Source organism: Rissa tridactyla, chromosome Z (genome assembly GCF_028500815.1).
Source record: "Rissa tridactyla isolate bRisTri1 chromosome Z, bRisTri1.patW.cur.20221130, whole genome shotgun sequence".
In the NCBI taxonomy this organism is placed as follows: domain Eukaryota; kingdom Metazoa; phylum Chordata; class Aves; order Charadriiformes; family Laridae; genus Rissa; species Rissa tridactyla.
The window spans coordinates 49506153-49532418 of record NC_071497.1 but is presented as its reverse complement, the minus strand read 5'-3'; the positions used below and the strand labels follow the sequence as shown (position 1 = coordinate 49532418).

Sequence of the window (26266 nt, the reverse complement as noted above, 5' to 3'; positions counted from 1 at the left end):
ATGGAAACATGCTTTAAAATGAAGGTACGAAGACACTGAATTAACTTCAAAAATGGAAGTGGATCTAAAAAGCGATGATAAGAACGAAGAATTTTATATTTCTCACAGCTCTGTAAATTGCTACAGGATTATGTTAAGATTGCCACTTTACTACAGAACTCGACATTGTCTTTCAAATCAGTCAGGCAGATGGCTACCGTTGGTATCAAGTCACATGGAATTCTCTGGACAAGGAAAGTTTTTAGCTCTATAGAAGTTGTAAAAACCCGTGGTGATCAGTAAATCTGACCTTCTAAAAAGCACAAACCACTATGAACCCCTAAACTCTTGCTTGCTTGAACTGCAGAATAAACCATTCGGAAAGACCTGCAATTTTCAAAGTTTGTCAGCCCACAACATCCACTCCATTATCCTACACAGGACAAATGTTAAGCCATCACGCTACAATTACCCAGTCATTCACTTTACCTTTTAAAATATTAGCATAACTTAAACTTCTTTACAGTCTTCTGGGACTCTGGCATTGTTATAACAGCTATTGAAAACTAAGAATCCAAAAGGCTCTTTTGCCACACCCTTCTAAAGATGTTAAATCAGTTACCTGAATAGAACAATTTTTACATACAAATGCAGATGGCCAAAGTTTAAGGACTTTCAAACAGGCCAGTTTCTGCAGATAGTTACTCATGCAGATCCTGAGCTCAAATACACAACATCCAAGGTCTGGAACTAAAAGTGAGTCACTACAAGCTGAAGTAATGTTTCAAAAATGCAGTTAAAGTAGGCACACAATTAAGAAAAAATAAAAACCACAGTCAGTCCTGCGAAAACATTGTTTGCTCTTTAAGGCTTATGCAGTACTGGGCTTTTGGCTTTTCCAAAAGTCTATGGACTTCTGAGTCTCATCAATTCTAGTGGAAAAAAGTCTGGAAAAAAGTGGAGAGGAAGGGGAGGAGCACAAAAAATTTCCATAGCTTGCAAGAGTGAATAGATTGTCATCTACACTTGTCAGAGCCAGTTTCTCAGAGCGGGTCTTAGATTCGTGTTTTAGTTTGGATCCAAAGCACACTTTTGAAGGGCAACTTCTGATGGTCCCCACATACTGCACTTCAGCGCACTCTGCAGAGCAGGCTTGGAGATCACATAATGGATTTCTTCCAAAGAACAGCCAACTGGCAGAAGAGAGATCGAAGAGTGCACCTAATTTGTTCAATCTCCTGGTGAGCACTCTCCTGGAGACCAGTCCAGAGCTGATGTGATATGAGACTCCTCAAATGTGTGTAAGGCTGTACATTATGTCCTTGGTACCAAATGTTTTGCCCTACAGATCCACTCATGCTGCAGCTAAGTCAGGGACAGCCCCAGAACAGTTCCACAAAACATTTGCTTGATAATATCAATCATCATTTCTAATTTATGTTCACTCTTTTAATCACACAGTAATATTTTCTTTCAGATGCGTTTTCACTAGTGGGACAGGGAAGACAAAGAAAGAGAAAGAGAAAAACAGTATGGATACAGATTAAATATTTGAGAAACCGGCATATGCTGGTACCCACTTGCATACTCAGATGCTTCTTCCAAACTTAGAGAGTCATAAAAATATTGACTGGAAGTGACCACTGGAGATCACCCAGACCAACCAGCTCCTCAAAGTGCAACTAATGCCAATATCAGACCATGTTGATCATGGCTTTGTCTGGCCAAACCTTGAAACCCTCTGTAGATGGGTTATTCCACCATCTCTCTGAGTAACCTGTTCGGGTTTTGCACTAGCCTTACAGGGAAGAATTTTTTTTTTATTATGACCAATCTAGATATGCATTACTATGATAACTTGATGCAGCTGAAACATCAAAATTGACCTTACCAACAAATTCCTCATTTGTTCATGTAATATGCCTGCTTATAAGAGTAAATATGAGCTTGGGAAAAAACAGAGGACCAGGAGACAGAACATAAGGCAAAAAGGAAGGGTAGAGTGGCACAAAAAAGATGGGGAATACAACGCGCAAGGTATATTAGCATGGCAAGAATTTCTTCATAATAGTGTCCTCTGCAATTATCTCTCATTCAAACAGCTGCACGTAATCTAGCTGAAGATCTGGCATTCAGTTTTAAAACCTTGCCAGTGGTATATTTTTTGATTGTTTTATTTAAATTTTTCTTTACTCTTCACATTACTGTTTGGACTCCTAAGTCTTGCAAAAATAAGTAAGACACGAAAGTCAATGACACTTGTTTATTATTAAATCCATGGCCATGTTTTGCTTTTATTTTCTTTGCATATGTCCTGGCATTTTTCACCTTTAAAAGATATTTTTAAAAATGCATTAAGAATCATAATTAAAACTACATAAACTCTAAAGAAAAATAACAAGTCTTGGGGAAACAAAAAAGATGGAAAATTGGTGTCTAGAGGCTAGACACCAATTTTATTGGTATTTTTAAAGGTTATTTATAAATTCCATCTTTTATTCCTTAATACATTGCGAATTTCATTGTCTGGGATCATTAGACATTGGCTAAGATTTATCCGGGGCACTGAAAAATGTAAAAGAATCACATTAACCTAATTCAGTTAAAATAACAGTCATTCAGAAGTCTGTTTTTAGACTGGAATTGTTAAGCAAAACTACACTCCAGTATCTTCGCACACATGCGATCTTTTCTAACCAAAATACTGTAACTTTCATGTAACCACATTCGAAAAATGCTATTAAGAGATCCTCCTTTCATGTACCAGGGTGTGGAGGTTTGACCCTAGCTGGACGCCAGGCGCCCACCAAAGCTGCTCTATCTATCGTTCCCCTCAGCTGGACAGGGGAGAGAAAATAGAATGAAAGGCTCATGGATCAAGATAAGGACAGGGAGTGATCACTCAGCAATTACCATCACGGGTAAAACAGACTCGACTTGGGGAAATAAATTTAATTTATTGCCATCAAATCAGAGTAGGGTAATGAGAAATAAAAGCAAATCTTAAAACACCTTCCCCTCACCCCTCACTTCTTCCCAGGATCAACTTCACTCCCAATTTCTCCACCTCAGGGAACAGTGAATGGGGTTGTGGTCAGTTCATCACAGATTATCTCTGCTGCTCCTTCCTCCTCAAGGGGAGGACTCCTCACACTCTTCCCCTGCTCCAGCATGGGGTCCTTCTCACGGAAGACAGTCTCCTCAAACTTCTCCAACGTGGGTCCTTCCTACGGGCTGCAGTTCTTCACAAACTTCTCCGGTGTGGGTCCCTTCCATGAGGTGCAGTCCTTCAGGAACAGACTGCTACAGCATGGGTCCCCCACATGGCTGCAGGTCCTGCCAGCAAACCTGCTTCAGTGTGGGCTCCTCCATGGGCCCACAGGTCCTACTAGGAGCCTGCTCCGGGGTGGGCTTCCCATGGGGTCACAGCCTCCTCTGGGCATCCACATGGTCTGGCATGGGTTCCTCCACAGGCTACGGTTGGACATCTGCTCCACTGTGGACCTCCATGGGCTGCAGGGGGACAGCCTGCCTCACAGTGGTCTTCACCGCAGGCTGCAGAAGAATGTCTGCTCCAGCACCTGGAGCACCTCCTTCACTGATGTTGGTGTCTCCAGAGTTGTTTCTCTCACATATTCTCTCACTCCTCTCTTTTGGCTGTTGTTGCACTGCAGTTTTTTCCTCCTTCTTAAATACATTATCACAGAGGTGCTACCACCATCACTGATGGGCTCAGCTTTGGCCAGTGGTGGGTCTGTCTTGGAGCTGGCTGGCATTGGCTCTACTGGACATGGGGGAAGCTGCCAGCAGTTTCTCACAGAAACCACTCCTATAGCCCTCCTGCTACCAAAACCTTGCCAGGCAAACACACAGGCTACAAGAGTACCAGCTGTACCAATGTAACACTTTAGCTATGGTCAAGAAAGCACTTTTCACTACTTGAAGAACAAAACAGCTTTCTGACTTAATTCTCTTACACTGTCATTCCTGCAAGGTAAGCACTAGTCTGCATGCATGCACACAGATTTTTTCTTTGGACCAAGTGGACCAACTTTGCCTGACTTCGTACATATTACAGGCTAAAAAAAAAAAATCATCTTATAATTCTAGAGCAACTCTGTCTACATGTTAGTTTGTTTACCAGCTCCTAAGCATACTCACACTAGTCCCTAAAATTACTAACAGTGCTGGCAAGATGAAGCTCCATCACAGTCTAATGACTCTTCCACTTGTACAAGCACAAAATTATGGCCTTCAGAGCAGCCTTGGGGAAATTCTCAGGAAAACACCTGCAAGCCTTAATGAGGCATTGTAATTTGCCAAAAGGGTCCAATCTAACACCTCTCGACACTTCACTTCTGTAAGTAAATTTACCTCTGAACCACTGGAAGCAAACTGCTTCAAGGCACCATAAAACAAAGGAAATGCAGTAATGTCCAACAGAAAAAATCCATCTCTTAACCAACTGCACCAACTGCTTTATCACTCACACGCACACACATACAGAGCTTTAGGCAGAATGAAGGAGCATGGCCCACTGTACAGAAATTGAAACAATTTATGATGCTTCGCCATGAGTCGAAATTATGCCACTCAGAACTCCTCAAAACACTTTCTTCTTTTACCTGACAGAGTTTTTCTGTCTTAACAATCACTGATGAACATCAATGGATTTTGAAAAACATACCATGTTAAAAATGTTTTTCTGTGAGTTTCAACTTTTGCATCTATTCTTCTTACTGTGGTACATCTTGCATGAAGATAAGAGTCAGAAATTTCTCTTCAGGTCCTACCAAAATAATCCAACAGGCTATCAAAAAACAAGCTGCAGCTTTCCGAAAGAAAAATACACACCACCAGATGAATGCTTAAACCAAAAAACATTGCCACACAAGTTATCCCAAGTAGCTTTGTAAGAAGACCAAATGTTTAAGAAAAAAAACCCGCAACCAAACCAGGTTAGGCCTAATGACAGTCTTTTCTTTCAAGATTACTTAAGATTTGACAAAGATGCATGTCTTCTTTAAAGCAGTGTTTGAATCCTTTTTCTCTTCTGCATGTCGTTTTGAGCTAAGAAACGCATATGGATAGCTGCTTTAAACTAAGCAGATCTCACTTTTTCTCAGCCAAGATTACAGTAGCGTGTCATCTGGCAATATGAACAAGGTAACAATGTCCACAGGTCAAGTCCCCAGGTTATATGATCTTTGTGACAACATGGGGGGTTGGACTAAATGATCTTTAAAGGTCCCTTCCAACCCAATCCATCCTATGATTCTACGAAAAATGAGCTAAAACTAAACTCAGTGCTGAAGATGTAGCTTCTATATCTCTATACTTGACAAAAGCTCTCTTTTCAAGCCTGCAGATTGGCTTTTCTATCCACTCAAAACATATTTTTTATAGCTAGCTGCATCACAAGAGGCATTGTTAAATGTGTATACCCCTTTCAGGAAAAAATGACGCAATGTATGAATCCGTATACAGACTAGGAAAAGCCAACACAAAATACGCCTATAATTTCTGTTAATATGTAGGAATGACCCTTGTAAATACACACATTTCTGATGTAATTTGTTTGTGGAATTATATTTATCAAAAGAAAAACTAAATTTGAAAACTTACGTGACCTATTCCCTTCTGAGTCGTATTTTCACAATCATCTCCAGTAACAAAGAAAGATGTTCCATATAACTCTTTGACTTACTAACATTCAGCTACTGTAAAGCTCAGTATGAAATTTGTCTCAAATATCTACATACCAACCACTTCACACACTTTAAGAGATTATCGGCCCCAAAGTGGAGATAAGCAGCGAGTCCAACGTACATTAATCAAAGCAAACATGCAAACCTCAGATCAGGCTGGAAGCTAAATGTACAATCCAAAAAGCAATAAGTGCATAACAGGCGTTTGGAAGGCACTGGTCAAACCATTTGACATCAGAAGGTTATTTTAATCTGATCAGGCAGGCACTCCAACACATACAGGAAAAGTTGCAGGACTCTATGGATCAGAGAGTGGGAGTGGATCAAATGATGTCATGTCCTGAGACCCTGAAAACAGTTCCTCCGAAGTAGAACAGACCGTTCAGGTTTTCCTGCAAACTTTCCAACTCAGGATTTCATGGAGCAAAGATGTAACATAGGGACAAACTCCAATATCACAAAACCTCTAACACTCACACAGAAAGGAATCTCACGATGACCTGCCATGCTGCTCTCTGGGTACGTCTTTGCAAACCCAGCATATTTAACTGTAAGCTACTCTCAGCCACAAACACAAGAAATACCACAGAAGTAGATACATCCCCACCAAGCTCTAAGAAGGAGGCCAGCATTCAAAACCTTAAAAGCAGGTTACGAGAAACCCAAAGGGTAAAAATAGCTTTTCCTTGCATAGCTCAAACAAGACTGCTTTTTGCACCCCTGGGTATGATGCCAGAGTATATACCAAGTATTTAAATGAGACAGTTGGGAAGTAAGCAGTGAACATCCTGCATCAGTTATATTGGTGTGCTAAGTCATCAAGGAGAATGCAAATTAGCACACACTAGGCTGATTATTTTCTCAAGGGGACACTGTGTAACCATAAATGGAAACACTGATAGCTAGGAAAAGGTCAGCAATAGAAAACCGTGCAGATAAACTATGACCTCAATTCCTTCATCAAGTATAGAAATGGACCTAAATAACAGCAGCAAAGCAACATGCCCAACTCCACATATGATTCCAAGCACCTCAGAACAAACTTAAGCATTGTGTTACATGAGCAAAGCAAGATACCTCTCATGCAAATACCTGCTCTAGCAAAGTTGAGAGAAAATACAAAATAGATAAACCTAATCTGACAAAAACTAACAGGAAAAAAATCACTGTAGTGACAGAAAAACTGCTACATTATAAAAAAGAACACAGAAAATGCCTTTACTCCCTGAAGGCTCAAAGGAAAAACAATTAATTATTTGTACTACGATATTTAGTTTGGGAATAACATGGTTTGGGAAGAACAATAAGAATTCAGGTAATCAAACATGTTCAGGTTTGATAATCAGGTAATCAAACATGTTGAGAAGCCAAAATACAGATTTATTTTTCAGCTTACGGGAGTAACTGACAAACATTTTTGTGCAGACAAACATTTTAAAGGGCTCATCCATGAAATCTGAGTATTACAAAAAACGAAAAAAATAAATAGATCAGCAAACCCACCAGTCTAACTCAAGGCACAACAAAGCAGAGTCAACCGCAGAGTCAACAAGCTCAAGACTGATAATCCATACTGACTGCGAAGAACTAAACCAGCGGAACACATTAAAGAAAAATAAGCAAGAGGGCATTGGTTGGGACCACTCAGGGAACAACAGCATTTGAGTGATGACAACACACAGCAGCCGAAGGCCGCCAAGCAGTGACAATGCGATGGCTCCCTTGGCTCTCAGCCACGGCAAGCACAGCTAAAGCCCATCCCTGCACACAGGTCCCAGAGGGGTCGGCTTTGCTGGTATCAGGCTCTGTAGCATCACCCCCCAGGTTTTCCTCCCCACAGACACACTCCTGCATTTTAGAAAATGCTCCAACCCTTTGCTGCCTGTTCTGCCCAGGGCAATCTGAACTCCTCAAAATAACAGTATCAAACAAATGTGGAAACAAACTATTTCAGTTCTCCCCCCAAAACCCAATTCTTTTGGTCATATGCCAGGCTGTTCTTCCTACGCGTGTACACACATGGGGAAAGATGGCTCCCTTCTGCGAGAGCTTAGCCAGGCAGCGGGGATGGGAGCAGTCCATGTCCAGGACACCTGCAGCTCAAGCTGGCACAGGGGCATCGCCAACCACAAACCTAAGCACTCTGAGGATGGTACTGATGGACCACCTGCGAGCACATCAGCTTCCCCTGAGCTCCTACCAAGGTGGGGATTTTGTTTGTTTGGTTTTTTTCTTCAATACATCCCACTTTCTACCCTTTTTGTCCCAAGGCCTGCATTTCTCTTGTCACCCCACAAAAAGCCCCCAGCAGCTGCACTGCCCTCTCCTGGCAAATCCCAAACCCAGCCACCCCGCATCCCCTGAGCCAAACTCGAGGCTACCCACAGCTCGCCAGCTACATGCTGCCGTAACTGCTCCTAGGCCCTGTTTGGGCTTCCCAGCAAAAACACTTGCCCAATCTGAGCCACGATGTAAGAACAAGGAACCACCTCACTCTCTCCCCCTGGACATGGCCGATTCCAGCCAGCTCCAGCCGACCCACAGCAGAGCAGGGCTGGGCCCTGCAGCCGAGATGGTGGTGCCATGGGGAAAGCCTGTTTAGGAAAGGGTACAAAACACCGCGGAGCAGAGAGCAGTGAGGAAAAACATGTGAGAGGCAGCCCTGCGGACACCAAGGTGGGCAGAAAAGGAGAGGAGGACATGCTCCAGGCACCAGAGAGGACATTCCCTTGCAGCCTGTGGAGAGGGGCCCAGGCTGGAGCAGGTTTTCTGGCAGGAGCTGCAGCCTGTGGGAGACCCAAGCTGGAGCAGCCCGCTCCTGAAGCCCATACGCCACGACAGGGACCCACGCTGGAGCAGTTCATGAAGGACCCAAGGTGGAGCAGCTCATGAAGGACTGCAGCCCATGGGAAGGACCCATGCTGGAGCAGGGGAACAGCCCGAGGAGGAAGGAGCGGCAGAGAAGCTGTTATGGACTGACCACAACACCCATTCCCCATGGCCCTGCCGCCGCTCAGGGCGGGGAGATAGAAGACTCAGAAATGAAGGAGTGAAGTTGAGCCTGGGAAGAAGGCAGAGGGGATAGGGGGAAGGTGGTTTTAGTTTTGTCTTTGTTTCTCACCATGCAAGTCTATTTTAATTGGCAATAAATTAATTTTCTCCAAGTCAAGTCGGTTTTGCCCACGACAGCAACTGGCAATCAATCTCTCTATCTCAACTTACACACTTCTCCATCTTATTTTCTCCCCAGTATCCTGTTGAGGAGGAGGGGTGGGGGGGCAGGGGAGATGTTGGCAGCCAGCCATAGCCAACCCACCACATGCTCACAAGAAGAGAAAAAATATATTCAACTCTCCTTAATTCAATACAGGTATGGGGAGAACCAACTTCACATGAGTAAGTAACCAGGCTTTTCTCTGTAGTGTTCTCAAGACAAAGCCTTCTCAACTCTTTGTTCAATGCAGAAGAAAACATACATCTAGGTTAGAGGCTGCTAACAGGTATATGACTTAAAATTATTGAAAAGGGTGGCAGGGTGGAGAAAATGTGCAGAAGATTTTTTTTTTCCTTCTAAGCTCTTTCAGTACTAGTAAACACAGGTGGTATTTGTAAAAATGGCACAAAAATATCAACAGAATTGAGATTTGAAAGGTGTGTTGTCGGTTTTTTTCAACCCTCCAACTATCTTGGCACTGAAAAACCCATTTTACATATTGCACTGTAGGAATAAATTAAAAAAAAAAAAAAAAAAACCACTGAAATTGCCTCACCTCAGCAACATCAGTGATTTAAATCCACAGAATTCTTATCTACATTCTTGTCTTTTTTTTCTGAGGGCTAAGTCTTGTCTTAAATAAAATCTAAATGGTGTACGGTGTGCTTATAATTTTGTGTACTTTTACGTCTGAAGACAGATTCCGACACAAGACTCTCAAAGTGTGACACCTTCCTACCCAATGTAGGACTATGAAAAAGGTAAAGCCATTGTGCCTTCTCATTATAATATATTAAAAAGCAGCACAGATGAGCAGCAAGAAACTCCAGTGGTTCTTCCAAGTTTCATGACCATGCTCTCCTACAGGCCATTCTGTCATAGATGGAAGTGCTTCCATGCAGAATTGCTTTGCATCCTTTTTTAATAGAAAATTTCTCTAGAGTTTTTGATGCGGCAAAACACAAATAACATGATTTTTAGTACTATCAAAGTCTTCTGGGGCTGCTCTATGGTACTCATGACCTCCACCTGCCTCAGGTGGTGTTACCTTAATAGGACTGCAAAAAGAAGTCAAAAGATCGTAAAGAACTTTCAGAATTCAAAATTAAATACTAATTTTATGCCCAAATTTATCCTTTCCTTCTATGAGAATTGCAATGTTTTATACCAGTGTCATGGTTTAACCCCAAGCAGCAACCAGGACAATGTAGCCATTCACTCACTCCCCTCCACACCCAGTGGGATACAGGAGAAGAATCAGAAAAAAAAGAAATCTTGTGGGTTGAGGTAAAGACAGTTTAATAGAACAGCAATGGATAATAATAATAATAACAACAATAAAAAAATAGACAACATGAGTGATGCAATGCAATTGTTCATCACCCGGAGATCGATTGCCTGACGCTTCCCAAGCAACAACCATGGATTCCTGTCCCCCCGCCAACTCCCATTTATATACTGAGCATGATGTCTATGGTATGGCATATTCCTTTGGCCAGTTTGTCCTGTTTATGCGCCCTCTCAGCTTCTATAAGAAGCCGAAAAAGTCCTTGACTTAAGCATTACTTATCAACAACTAGAACAGCATGTGTTATCAACATTATTCTCATACTAAATCCAAAACACAGCAGCTACTAGGAAGAAAATTAACTCTATCCCAGATGAAACGAGGACAATCAGTTAAGTAAATTGTTACAACTACAGGCATCATACACTGCGCTAAAAAACAGACATCAGCAGCAATATAGACACTTACTGATTTCTTACAGATAGGATTTTTTAAAAATAGACTGCATTACTGAGAATATCAAAGATGTTATTTTTGTCTCGGTAAGTTAATACTGAAAAAAATAAGTTGAGTTTTACACTCAAGCTACAGTTAACATACTGAGTTAACTGAGTTAACATAACATACATGTTAACATAACTGAGTTAACATAACACACAGTTAACATAACTTTACTGAGTAAAAGTTTCTTGATACCCTCTGGAGCTAGGCATAGAATTCCACAGAAGTCCAAAATCCTAACTTCAGTTCAGTTTTTCTTGTAAGGAACATAAGATTATACAAAACACAAAGCTGATGTCCAAATATGATGAACTCTTCAACAATGCCTCAAGTAAACTAAATAATGTATTATATCTCTTTTTTGTTGTAACAATATTTTTTTTCAAACCAGTTTGCAGTTTGTAAAGGTCAATATGTTTATTAAGAATTAGTTTCACATAAGTGGTTATGTTTTTAATGTCTTTTCATTAACAGTGTAAAGAATCACTGGTGCAACTTGCAAATCATTGATAAATTCATGCAGCTGGAGCAAACTAACAATCTCCTTGACTAAAACCCACATACTTGTCCTTATTCCAAGATGTGGTACCTGATGCACTGAAGTTAAGTCAGTATACTAAGTTTTCAGAAATAAATGTTATCCAGTTTGCAAGAGGACATCAGCTTCTGCTTCAAATCCATTCCTAAACAGTTCTATTTTTCTGCATTTCTTTAAACCAACAAGAGGTAATTATTCTGTTACTACACATTAGTTCAGCAAGAGGAAAAACAAACAACAAAACCAACCAAACAAAGCACGCACTTCCAAAACTCTTCAGCTGGTCAAATACAGTTTCTAGGACACCTCAGAGTAACATGTAGTAACTCTTGCACCAAACAGTTGACAGATCCCTGTATATGATTCTGTCTGCACACATCTCATTGTAGAAACATGTCTGAGGTCTCCCCAATTCAAGTAGGTGGACAAAAAAAAAAAAAAGAAATGGCAGCGACCACCCAATCAATCTGCAGAGCACAGACTGAGAACATAAAGTTAATAGAAATTCCTCTGCACTCATGCTCTGAAATACTTCTGAAGACCACAGACGTAGTCAGAAGTACCCACACGAACACTACTGCCTAAGGCTCATTTTCAAAGGTGATTTAGGAGTGCAAGACTTTAAGATAAAGTACAGGCTTCCAAATGAACCTCTAGCACTCTATTCCGTAATATTAAAAGACTCCTTGCTTCAGAGAGTTTAATTACCTTTTTACTCTCCCCTTTGGGGCCCCTTCTGCCCTATGCTTCCTAGTCAGCTGGTACTAATGACATTGCCAGATATGGCAGCAACAGATCAGAAATATTTGGTTTCTAGGAGACTGCTGAAGTAGTCAGAGACACAGGTGGCTCACTCTTCAATCCGGTACTCAGGTGTAAAGACCCAGGCAGGGGCAGATGCATAACTGGACATGAACACATGGCTGCACAAACAGTATCAGCAGAAGAGTTTTAATTTTCTCAGCTGAGAGAGCCTGTTTGGCAAATGAAGGATGCCCCAAAAATGCAGAGACGGAAGAGCTGTTCAGAACACCATCTCAGCAACAGCAAAAAGACACTGAACTAGTTTTTGGGGGAACTAATGGGAAAAGCCCTTACCGATTAAGACAACAGTAACTTTGTCTTAGAACTAGACTCTAGGAAGCAGTTGGAAATTGCAGTAGGATCATGGCAAAAACAAAGACAAAATGTCAAAAGACAGTTCTCTAAACACCAGTGATGTCCGCACAAATGCCAAAAATACCAAGTTCTGCAGCATGTCCGACCCAGCACCATTAAACTCTGTGGGACGACTCAACCCAACTGGAATAATAAGATAGAAGGTGACAGCGTTTTCATGAAGGACAACCATGGCAAGGAGAAAAGAGTAACAAGGTTCTACATTGTACTTCAGTAATAGTGCATTTATTCTGAAATGCAAGAAAAGATAAAAGAGTGGACTAAAGTTAAGGTGAAAGGCAGGGAAGAAAACAACAAAGGCAATATTATAGGTGAAACAGAGTCCCAAATTTTGAAGCAAACACAGACAGTTTTTCTTAACTAGCTATCTCAATTACCCGAAAGATAGCCTGTGATGGTAAAATACAAGAATTCATTAACTCAGGCACTTGGTGAGAAAGTGATGCAACACAGTTACTGTAAGCTTGCAAGGATCTTTGTCGCTTAAGAAAGTTAAGAAAGATTACCAGGAAAGGACATTTTATTCTGACTAAATATGGAGGAATTAGTGTTGAAAACTGAGATGTGATAGACAATTGTGTCACAATCACAAAACAATGAAGTTTAGCATGGTAAGAACAGCAGGATTCTGAGTGTGACAGGATGAGGATAATGGTCTTGGGAGAGGCAGCAGAGAAGAACAAATAATTACAAGATGCTTAGAATACAAGGCCTCTGAGAAAAGAGTGAAGGAAATGAGTTTGTTTAGTTCCTTGGGGAAAAAAAAAAATCTGCCTAAAAAGGCAACTAAAAATACTGAGATCAGATTTTAGGGAACAAAAAAAAACCAAACCAAAAAAAAAAAGCAAACAAACAAAACAAACACACAATTGTAACTTTAAAGGATAATGAAGTTTTAAAACTGATTACTTTTGGAGGCCGGGGAATCTTTTGTCTCCTTATCTGGAGACCTAAAAAGAGATTAGAAAATATCTAATGAAGGATCATTTAAGTGAGTCATCATACCTATAAACAGAGGAACAAATTAGATTCATGTATGTAAAAACCTTCTATATTTTTACATTACTGATACACAGATTTCACAGCAGTAAGCTTTTCTTGCTTATTAAAACTCTTATAGGCTTCTTTAAGGCAAGAAAATCAAGAGATTCAGCTCTACATCTTTCACCAAGGTACTTATTTATTTCCAAGTAAATTAAACAGAAAGACTTCAGTAAGAAACAGATTGTATGTAAAGGAAATTGCGAGTAAGAAGTCAAACTGGAACACAAGGCCTCAGAATAGCTAAGGTCCTAGTGAGGAACCATGACAGCCCACAGCAGAAGTGTGAAAAACAAGTTACCCTGCTGATCTGGCATATGCTCCAGCACGTACGGTGGGAACCGGATCATGAAGCATTGGATCTAGGTAGAGAACTAGGGCTAAAATAAAGTAATTATACCCAGTAACTGAAAAATGTAAACCAAATCCAAACATCCAAACACTCTAAGCTAGTGAATTCTGGACTGCCAAGCCACTCACACTGAGGCAATCCTGTTGATAACGCTACATAAGGCTTACCTTGCCTGTATAGCAGTATGAAATATGAAATCTGGGTATGGATGTAGCAAAACTGGGACCAGTATCAAAAAAGTAATTACGAGAGAGCTGTTTACTTGGGAAGAGTTTTGGCAGAGACAAGGAGCTGGAAGGCTAATGAAAAGCTGTCCCAAACTCAAGAAAAAAAGGGAGACTAAAATAAGGAGAGTGTTCCCATGGTAGGACACCTGCAGATGGTAGTAATGCTGACATGCAGATTCAAGTCCACAAGGAGGCTGGAGGAAATACCCTTGGGTGACATGCTGGACTCTCCATCAGGTTTATGTTCTTAAGATTTGAGGGGGTGGAGGCAGGAAATAAGAGTTACACCTCAGTACTTAAAAAGCTGTAATTTAGTAGTAATCACATATATGATTCACACGTGATAATGATACAAAATCTGCATTCTTTATCATTACAAAACTGTAAATTGGTATATTTGATTGCATAGAGTACAGATTATTTTGCATAGACTATTTCGCTGCTCAGCCTATTTCCACTTAAAATATTCATTAATCAATAAACAATAGTTCTCACCAGCTAAGTCTCAAGTCTCCATTCTAAAGGAGGGAGTAACAAACTTTGGCAGTAACAGAAATGTTTCTACATAGCAATTATTTTTGATGTTCTTATGGGATGTATGAGTGAGGCTGTGATAAAATCTCACCTGTGAAGCAGCACAGAAAGACAACGGCAGGGGTGAAGCCCAAGTAATACATCTGCTATGCGTCCAGCTACTCCCAGGCCCATCCCAGGAGCCATCAGCTCATTAAAGACCCACCTCCACAAACCTATAGGAGAACAGGGGCACACAATTGCAGATGGGAACCCAAACTACAGACCCCCTAAAGAAGGCACACCCCGTCTGGGCCCCTCCCAGAGCTGAACCAGAAGAGCCTCAGTCCCCGTGTCCAGGTGTGGAACCCACCAAGAGGAGTCATGGAGAGCAGCGCTCTAGATCACCTTCGCTGATGTCCAGGGCTGTGGGACACATTATGGGATGCATGGGAAGAGACAAGGCTGTACCTACTCTATAAACCTGACATGCAAGCAACACACTATACTCCTACCAAGCTAAATAAAAATCAGTTTGACTTATATTACTATTATTAAAAATTATTAACTAAAATAGTATTAACAAACATGGAGTATTTCTACCAATCACCACCAGAAAAGTGTTTTTGAAGAAACATTGTAAGAGTCCAATTTCCTCCACTAAGACTAACAAAAATTTCTATGATAAACCTTGTGCCACTGCTTCAAGGGTGCAATATTTTGATTATTTTTGTACTGAGACAGAAAGGGATGCTCCAAGAACATAGCTTGCAGTCAGAAATTCTTGATTACTTCCTGACAGTGGGCAAGTCACATAAAATCTCTTATTTAGTTTCCCTACCTATAACAAGCAAACAGCATGACACAAAAAAATTATCAGGCTACTAGACTGCAGTGAAAATTAATCAGTGCTTATTTGTACTGAATTCTGAAAGTGAAAAGGACAATTTGCATCAGCAAGGAGTCCTAAAATGAAACAGCACTGGCAACATGAAATACAGTCAGGAAGAGGAACAATTTTTTTGAAATACAATTTCTATAAGCATAGGGAACAGTTACACCCTGTTTCCTTCATCTATTTTATTTTCGTAGCAGGGACAAAAATAAAGCTTAAAACAAGGCCAGTCTACTTAAACACTCAGTTTATAAATACAGAAACGATGTCATCCTGAAACAAGTCTCCTGAAGATAATCAACTGGGAGAATTTATGAGAAATGTGTTCTCGGTACATAAGCGCATGCAACAGCAGTAATTAAATCAAACATATCTAAAGCACATTAATTATATGTGATGTGAATTTTTCACTGTAAGTTAAATCAGGCGTACTGCAGCTGACTGAGATTTAAATATCTATAAATATAAATTTAAATGTAAAATGTGTCACCAAATTCTCTGTGCACCCTGACAGAAATGCAGAAGGTTAGGAATAGGATTATTTTATTTTCTTTAAATCAAACTGGACAGCACTTGAAATCAGGCATGCTTACAAGATAGTGAAGAAGTGTCACAAATGTAGTGAGTTGAGTTACTCTTCGTGATGCAAGATCATAAGGTCCTCCAAGTATTAAATAGCAGGCGACAAGCTGAAGTGGTACAGCTTTTTGTTTGAAATTGAGGCTAAATTTTTCAGCAAAAGTACAGAATTACTCATTTTATGTGGTTTAGGACTGCTTGGGCAGTCCTATTTGCTGCAGCTTCGTTGAATCGAATGGGCATCAGGAAGAGGTCAGATTCCTTGTAAAAGTCTCTATATATTACAGGAAACACTTCTAATGGCAGAGAGCAATTTTGCAGTTCCACAGCACAGCAGTACCACTCCCACCGCAGGGCAGACCCAGATTCTCTTCAGAAGGCTCACAGGCCAAGACACAGACTGATCCCTTAATCCACGTATGCTGCCCATCTAATCTTTAAACTACTTTGCAAGGAAAACTGTCACTGGCTTCAATGAGAGCGCTAGGAGTGGCCACAGGCTTTGTCACCTGCTACAAAATATTTAACATCCGTTCTTTTTTCTTTAAAAAATTACTTGAAAAAATGACATGAAAATGGCAAATCCTTCTTCTGGTAGAATTCAATAATGACATTTTATTAAGCCCACTCAACTCAGTAGAGTGAGGTGACAAAGAGAAAAGGCTGAAAAACCTTCCAAACACAAGTTTTGCATTAACAATGCCACCTGACAACCCATTAAAAAAGACTACATAGTTTTATGACATAGGGTTTAAAAAACCAATAATCTCACTGACACTGGCCTCAAAATAATGGCCCAATTCAATTTAGTTGAATTTTATCAGGGATTAATGTCACCTGCTTTAAGCAATTTATTTTCCAATGTCACAGACAGCAGGGAAGGCAAGCTTAAGAGAGCTTGTTCCCAGAAAAAAGGATCAGATCTTTCCTTCCAAACAGCAATTACAGGTATCAGTCCCAGCTTCTCAGCTAACTACATAATCCCAAGGGACTGGACTTTGGTGGAACCATAGCAGGCGCCGTACCGTTTGGCTTCCTGAAATACAGACTGCTATTTCACAAAGCAAACTTGTGCACTGTCCCCAGTGATGGAATACGACTACCCAAGGTACAAACAACAGGTTGTCATCCACACGTTTTCTCCCTTGGCAGACAGCCCCAGAGCTGAATGCGCATGGAGATATTGAAAACAACTTATGTTTTAACTATTTAGGATCAACAGTTGCAGATGCACCAGCAGGCTGAGTGAGTTCAGCATATAGATAACCATGCTGTATGGAAAAACTTACAAGGTCAAAAGCCTACCCATTTCATGTTCCTCAAATGCAGCTGAGCGACAGAACAACCTCAATCTGACAAACTCCAGCCCCAATACCAGTAATACAAGTGGACCCCACAGTCCGTGCTACAAACAAGCAAATCTCTGTGTAGGCACAGAAGGATCTGTTCTTGCAGTCCTCCCTTTGATTCAAGAGTCCAACAAGGTAGGAACCTTACATTGCACAGCATCTAGGAAAATACACAAGGAAAATACAAATTCTATTTTTTTTTCCAGCTAATTTCAAATATGCCTTCACAACATACTTGTCAAAGGTGTCCTGGGAAGACTGAAAAGGTACTTTAACACCTGGGGGTTTAGTCTGAAATACTTTTAATGTGAAGCAGCTTAAATATAGCATTGTGAAAAATGCTATGAAAGTTTCTTGGTTTCTCCTCCTTGGTTCCGATTTCAGAAATACATTCAGGGCTGTTTTTCTGAAAGCAAGTGTTGTTTTGCCATTCTGTTCAGTACTTTATGTACACGTTCAGCGTTGAACAAAAAACCCCAAAGGATCAAATTTTAAATTTCAGATAGTGGTTACTGTGTACAAAAAGGAGCACAGAATTTGCAAAAGAATTAATGAAATGTGAAAACCTGTAAGGACTTATAAAGTCAGGGTAATCAAGGTAAAGATACAATTTAGAGGAATGAAATATGTAATAGCATGGATTTAATCATTTAGACTGCTTGTTTTTTGCATATTTCTAATACCCTCTAATACCCTCTAGACTACTCGAGGGCATTAAAATTTACTGCTTGAGAACTTGGCATCAGTTTTAAATGCTGTAACCACATCTTCACGAGCCAAAAGAGCAGTAAATACACTCCTTCATGTATTAGCCAAAGAGAAATCATTATTCATATTCAATACAGAAGGCTCTCTCGGTCTGCGTAGCCCAGGATTGCATCTGTTTGGAGTTCCCAGGAATCGAGATCAGAATTCAAGCAGCAAACCAAATAAACTCACAAGCAAACTGCAAGACGTCACTCAGACCTCAGCTGGACTCTCACAGTCAAAAATGACAAACAGGCACCCAGGCAATGCACAAGGATATAATTAGGACAAGCTTTCTGGTTCCTTACAAGAAGAAACTAGAAGAGCTGAACTTGATCTTAAGAAAATAAAAACCTCAGATGTTGGAAGTAAAAAACCCCAACATTTTTAAACTGAAGGATGATCGTGGTAAAAGAATGAATAGGTATAAATAAATCTAGACAGGAAATAACAAGTTAGTTCTGCAGCAGCTTTCAAACGGGAGTTCTAGTGGAAGCAAAAAAACCAACAAACCTTCAACCCTAGCTGTTTTTAAAACGCCAAAAATTTACATAAGGGATTATTTGAGACATCAAAAAGTGGTGAAAACACACCAAACTGCTGTAGCACGGTATTTCCACAGAATTTTCCCTCCCTTCTTGTTTTGAAAAGCATGAATGAAGAAGCTCCTGAAATGCCGTGAGGTTGAGAAAGCCTCACAACACTCTCTGGTTTTATATTTTTTTCTAAGGCATTCATGGCTAGAAACAGGACACTTGGATAATGGAGTTTACTAGCAGCATAGAACTGTTCTTGTGTGCTTTTTTTAATCAATGCAGTTTTGTAAGATTTTTGCAAGAATGCCACAGCAAAGCAGTGTAGTTCTATATAGCTTACACTTAACTAACTAGCATTTAGTTGATCAATATTTTCACGGCATGCAACTTAGTTCTCCACTAATAAAAGGACTATCACAAGCTGGCTTTCCAGCAGTTGCATCACTCAACAGCTATGGCACCGTCACAGCAAAACAATCTTGACTGAGGGAATTTTACTTCATTTCACCTATCGCCAATTAACAGAAACTTTGGATTACTGGTTTGGGTATTGACAAAAAACCAACTACTAAACACTTAGAGAAACACTCTTCGTTTCCCTTCTCACTCCAACACCTTTTCCTCTCCATTCCCAGTCTAGCAACTTCTCTTGCTATCACATTATATTTAATCTCTCCCAATCAAGGTCAAGCAACAGGCAATGCAGGAGGTTGGAGCCAGTGTTGTATGGTTTCTTTCTGCTGCTCCTTGCTTCCTACTTATCTTCCTCCACTGCTGCTTGCTTCTAACTCATTTCCCCCACTCCAGCTTGAATTCCTCCATGGGCTGCAGTCTGTCAGAGGTGACTCTGCCCTGGTGTGGGTCCTCCAAGACCTGTGATCTCTTGGGACAACCTGCCCCAGCCTGGGTTGCTCAGAAGCTGCAGTCCCTTGGGAGTGATGTTGGTCCAGTCTGGGTCACCTCCTTCCAACAGTGCAGCTAAAGTCATGTCTCCTCTATTTGTCCTCCCTTCCAGCAGCCAGTCTCTTAAGTAAGTCTGAGCAGCAATGCCATGTACTTCCCTGACTGGATGAGGTTTTGGTGCACAACAGGTTGTTTTCATGAGTTTTAGACCTGGCTGGAAATGGCCGTGACTGGCTGTATTGGGTTTATGTGGCAAGGTTTTGGTAGCAGGGGGCTGGAGGGCTGGCCTCTGTTAGAAGAGACCAGACGCTGCCCCATGCCGCCTAACAGAGCTATTCATGAAGGACTGGATCCCCATGGGAGGTACCCCATGCTGGAGCAGGAGAACAGTGCGAGGGGGAAGGAGCAGCAGAGAGGAGATGTTATGTACTGACTGCAACTGCCCCCCATTCCCTGTACTGCACAGTGTGGGGAGAAGTTAGAGAAGTCATGAACGAAGGAATGAAGTTGAGTGTATGAAGAAGTGGGTAGAGAAAAAGTTGTTTAGTTCTGTCTTTGTTTCACACTATCCTACTCTTATTTTAAACTGATAATAAACTAATCTTCTCCAAGTGAAGTCTGTTTTGACCATGACAATAATTGGTAAGTGGTTTTCCTATTCTTTATCTCAACCCATAAGCTTTCTCATCTTATTTTCTTGCCCTGTCTTGTTGAAGAGGGAGAATGCAAGAGCAGCTGGTGGGCAGCTGGCTGCCAAGGTCAAATCCACCACACTGGCACAGGGTATTTCATGGTCTCTGCAGAGCTGCTCTCCAACTTCTTTCGTCCAGCGACAGACATTCTTTTTGAATCTGCGACCCCTGGAGCAGGGCTCAGCCTTCGTCCTTTTAAAATTTCACCAGGTCCCTGATGTTCAGTTCCTCTGAACACCAGTGCTGCCCTCCAACGCATCAACTGGTCTGCGCAGTATGCAGTCATTTGGTAAAATTTATGAGAGTGCCTTTTGTCCTCTCCTCTGGGTCACTGAGAGAGATGCTGAACACAACAAGTCCCAGAACACACCTCTCTGAAACCTCTCTTGATATTGACCTCTAGACAGACCCGTTAACCATGACCTCTGAGCCCAACCAACCAACCAGTTTTTAACCCATCTGGTTGTCCTCGCTCCCAGAGTGTAATGTTCCAGTTGGATACAAGAATATTTCAGAAGACAAGGTCAAAACCTTGCTAGAGTCAAGGTAAGTAACATCCACTGCTCTCCCATTGTCTGCAAACCTGGTCATAACAGAAAACAACCAGGTGGGTCAGGCATGATCTACCCTTGGTCAATCCATGCTGACTGCTCCTGAAGACTGCATCCTCCCTCATGTGCACAGAAATGTGTTCCAACAGAACTCACTCCAACAATTTTCCAGGGACAGAAGTGAGGCTAATCAGACCGTAGTTTCCATGACTGACGATTTCTTTTGAAGATGGGTGCAGCATTTGCCTTTCTCAAGTTGAGGGGGACCTTTCCCAATCCGCGTGACCTTTCAAAGACAACAGAACAACCGTGCAAATCCTTCCAGGTTAAAACTTGACTCCTGGAACACAGACAGTATAAATGATCTCTGTGTAGTCACTAACCACCCAAAACTAAAAAAAATTGGAAAACAGTTGTACTTGAAACAGAATAATTCCTGATTGTTCTTTTTTAGCACCCGTTTACTTTGTTTTGATTTAACATATTATTGTTTTGCTTTTGTACTGTGAAAGAAACTTAATGCCTATTTGAAACACTTTCATAAAATTAACTATACCTTTCCCTCTGAAAGCTATAGAAACTTCATACCACACCAGACAGCAAGACGTGCCAAGGTACCATTTGGATTGAAATTCAACACACAGAAATGCTGATAGAAACTAATTACGTTACCTATTCATTTATAAAGAGGCCCTGTGTAATACTACAGAGAGAGGCATAGCATAAGAATCTGAGCAGAATGGATTTGTGGATTACATTTACAAAATAATACCCAAGGTATTGCAGGTCACTCTCCCTTCCTGCATAGGCAATTTCCATTTGTGTTGTCTCAGACATACTGTTGTATTTGTGACATGAACCAAATTATATTGCTATTCTCAATTACTTAGAGATATGACAGTATTTTGCACCAAACCAATCTCCTTCAAATTTCTTAATTTCCTCTGGGAATTATCTTGGACATTTTCCCTAATGTACAATCACTCAGTAAGCAAAAAGAGCAGAGCTGGTTTTAGAGACAACACCCAGGAAAATTGAGCAACAGCAACAACAGCCTGCAGAATTCATTACTTCAGGCTTCGGTTGTGGCTTTGAGATTATTAATTTGCAAATACCTATTCTCCGTTTAAATTGCATCACAGTACTTGCATTCAAAGGAAACAAGGAAAGAGGCAGGAAACAAGCCATAATCACAGCTCCCAGAGTAAATGTGGAGCAATCCATGCTCCACCATAAACCAAAGCTTTTTGTCAGACTACCAGCCACGCAGGATCTGTGTCAGGTGAAAATACTTCACATGTATTGACAAGTGTAGAGGCTTCAGATTCTGACAGAGAGAGGCTCAGCCAACCTGAACTTCGTGGGATTTCACATCTACTTGAAAAGCAAGAAAGACAGACTCCTTCCACTCCACCTACAGATTACTCATGTAAAAAGGATGCTCAGATGTGTTACAATTTCTAACCAACATGGGAGACAGCTAGCATTCAATACAGAATACACATTAGCAGGTTTAAAACATTGGTAAACAAGTGGATACTACGTTGGGTTTACAGCCCTCACTTAAAACCATAAACCTTAAACCTTTTCAGATGCCTCCTGGGTATGTGTCACTACATTTCAGCTCAGCATCTAAACTATGTATTGGAAGTCACTGGTTACAATTTTGACAAAGCTGTTGGTATTCTCTCAAACACATACATCATTCTTATCTTGTCTGCTATAGATAACATATGAAATCTAATCAGTGCAAAAGAAAAAATAATGGCCAGAGTCAAGGGACGTAAAGGTAGTAATAAAATTATATATATGAGTATTGTTTGTGATGGACATACTCTTTCCGTGAACACTTGGTATTACTGCCTCATAAATTAAAACAATTCTGTTGCTCAAATCCCTATGCCTTTCTATTCTTTGTCTGCTACACCACCTTCTATTATTATTATAACAAGGTTAATTCTAGCACCTCAAAAAATCCTGATCAGACAAGAAATCTACAATGAGCCCAGAGCTACACAAGCAATGGTTGTCCAATACACACAGCTGCCTAGTCAACTGGCGACTGCCAAATTTATATATAAATGAGTTCAGCTTGTCGTCTTCTCAGAGGAAAAAGGCAATGAATTTTCTCATTATCTGATCATCAGTTTCATTAAAAATTAATGGCTTTATTTCCGAGGTCTCCACACTTCTTCCAAATATGGCTGGAACTAACCAGCAAGAGTACTGTTGGGAGAAAAAAAGGAGAATGGAGGCTTGTGCAAATTTCTCTACTTCTTTATAATACCAAGTTGGGGCGGGGGGGGGGAGGGAGGGGGGAAAGAGGGGCATGTTTAAACCGCCTCCAGTGGATTGATTTTACCCCTGTCTACAAAAACAATCAAACCACGCAGTTATGTGACAGCATACCAAAAACTCTGCAGTCACTGAGTCATACATTGAGACACCATCTGACACAATCATATCCACGTTCCTGTCCCTGAAGTCGGCATCAGAGACACTGATGACATCTCTGATACGTGTATTCATGCATTCTCAAAGGCCTCCAAGCATCTATGGTTACTTGGTCAGATTTGAGTGTTTCAACATTCTTAATGTTGCTAAAGTTTTCCCAAGATCTCATCTGATTCTTCACCGCTTCGGTGGAAGCTGGTTAGTAAAACCCAGTCCTGCCAAAACAAGCACAGACTGCCTGCCACCTTATTACCACAGCTATTTAGGGCACTGATCGTCTCTTCTTTGGCCTAAACATCCCCACTCGGTAGTGGAGATTCACCCTTCATGGTCTTGCCTGTCCACCTATAGACTTCCAGCACTCTCCTTCAAACTCTCTCCAACGCAGCATGCCAAACAGGATACACCATCTGAGCCCTCACACTTCGTGCCTGTCCTAAGGCTATATTCCCCTTCACTCAGTACAGCAACTGCCTTTCAGTAACAACATGCCACTGACAACGCATCTTACGCTGTCATTAGCTGCAGCCTCCCCAGAGGGTTCTGCAGATCTGCCAGCTGCTCCCTCACTGCAGTACCACACACTTTGCTCTAGTCCCTGCTGAAGAACACCTCCCTCTCCCTTCCCTCTCCAAAGACTCATCCCAATTGCCCTTCTGTCCTCTAACACCCTGGTGGGTTGCCCCAGACTGCCGCCTCTCTACCTTAGTTTTCACACCTCTAACAAAAATGTTGAGTACTACTGACAAAATCTGTCAAAATCCACCTGCGTGCAAGTTTCGATTTCAACAACAAGTTGCTAGGTTCCTCTCTGAGGTTAGCATAATATGTCTTACGGCTGAGATTAAAATGAATCTCACCAGACGCATAAAGTGAAATTCACACAGCCTCTTTCCACTGCCACTGAAAAAAATAAATAAATCTAGACCAGAAGCGTATCAGGAAACCCTCTGCAAAGAGGACAGAAATACTACATTCAATTTTTTAAAAAAAAAAAATTACCCAAAAAAAGTTGACTTGTCTGGTAGGACAAGGATAACTTTGTACCTGACACTCACCAGAGAAAAAAAGTTAAAAACATTGCCAACGTAATCAATCATCTGAACAGTCAGTCTTTAAACAATTCTCCCTTGGGAAGCAGAATTAAAAATGCACAAGACAACAGATTAATAAACTCATACACTGGTAAAATAAAAATCAATCTGTAAAATTCTTAAAAAAGGAAAAAAAGAGTAGCTTACTACAATTAGATTCTTTGTTACTTCTTTAACCTGCTTTTCAAAGTAAATCTCTTGATTCAGCGCTGACAAAGAACACATACATCTCCTCAAGCTACTTAACCTTGTTCCACATTTCACAACCTCTGAAAGCACTGTGTTGTACCGGTGTCAGGCCCATGTAATTTTGCACAATGCTAAACGTGACAGAATGCGATGCATCCTGTTTTAAAGCTCCTACAGACTGAATTGCTCTTCCACTGTAACAACACACTGAGCACACATTACTTTAGTACACAGGCACTTCACAGAACAAACACTAATTTATAATAACTAGCAGCAGGCTAAAAATCCCTTCTTCTGCCACTAACCAACAAGTTTTCACCCATGAAAAATGTGAGGAAACAGGGACAAAACACCTCAGTTCAGGTTCAGTCAGTAAACCCCACATAGTGCACATACCCTCTTCTGCACTCTAGCAGTAAAAACCCCGGTACCTAGAGAGTGCCAGTGTGTGATACCACCAAAGGGCATCGCTGAATTCTGAGACGCACTGAAGTACCATCTCCTCCATGAACGACACTGAACAGCATCCTCCGAGGAAGGCACTGAAGAAACCAGCAAGTCGTTCTTCAAATCAAACAGGAATTGCTACACTAACAGAAGGTGGTATGCTTTTGAAGGCGGATTGTTACCTGTTCCTACAAAGATGGACTATTGTTTGGCACTCTTATGTCTCCTGCTTATGTGGAATTAATAGGGATTAACTTCTGAATGAAAACTTATCAACTGGAAAAGAATAATGGGAAATTGAGTAGAAGGCCAAAGCATGGGCTAGAAAAGTAAAGAAATTCAAATCTTCTGAGATCCAAACAAGCTTAGTACTCCATTTAAAGTTTAGCATTAAACTCCTAACCAAAAAACAAACAAAAACCCCCCACCATCACTCCCCGCCCCTCCCTCCACAAAAGAAAAGTAAATAGCCTCCATAGCAACTGCATACTTTCTGATACAGCAGATTTCTTTCATAGTCTACCTCAGACATACAGAGCTAAACCACCACAATAATGTAGGAAAACTATCACGAAATTGTGCTGGTTTTATTGTTGTAAGGTGGATAAAAATGCTGGTGAGAGACACACCCAGTTATCATCATACTGCTGAGAATAAAACTTGTCCACTGTTTTTTCATCTGTCAATTCAGATAATAATATCAAAAATAGAAAAGAAAATACAAAAGAGAAGTCTAAGCCGTTTCCACTAAGCTATGCTAATACATTAATTTTCATGGCTTAAATTCTGTTTTATGGCAGTGAAAAGGTTACACATGAAATCAGCCTACTGTCTAGCAAACCTATTTCTAACTGGTGATTTTTCCTCTCCATAACCCACCATTTTTCATTGTACAGCAGTAGTGGCACAACCACTGCTGATGGCAGGGATTCAAAATTATTTCAAACGTTTATTGAAAAATGTCAAAAGAAAGTACTTTTTAAAAGCAGAAGTCTGACTATCAGACTGCTTTTCTGTTACTGGTTTGCAGTAACAGAAATAGATCTCTTGAAGAGCTCATTCACTGGTAAAAAAATTGTTTGTGCAAATAAAACTACTACTATTAACTGCATGATCTTTTTATGAAAGATTACTGCAACTGCAAAACAACAAGTGCTGAAACTAAGGAAAGCCATATAAGGTTTCTAAAAATCTCCTTCAGTAATTGTTTATGCAATTAATCATAACTCAAGTGTCTGTGAGTAAGCAAAACAGAAGTAAAAAAGGAAAAAGTAGTAGTCATGGTCTGAT

At 40.8% G+C, this 26266-nt stretch overlaps 1 protein-coding gene across 5 annotated transcripts in view; it reads right to left on the bottom strand.

Moving 5' to 3' along the window:
- Positions 1-26266, bottom strand: part of APBA1 (amyloid beta precursor protein binding family A member 1) — a 97900-nt gene that overhangs the window by 52807 nt on the left and 18827 nt on the right. Inside the window, exon 1 of one of the 5 annotated variants that reach the window (XM_054185864.1) lies at positions 20949-23060. The exons of 3 other annotated variants lie outside the window; for them this stretch is intronic. The gene's annotated coding sequence lies outside the window, so the exon portion shown is untranslated. Of the gene's footprint in view, positions 1-7190; positions 7222-20948; positions 23061-26266 lie in introns of those variants that run through there. One more of the 5 variants, XM_054185867.1, reaches the window with a different exon arrangement.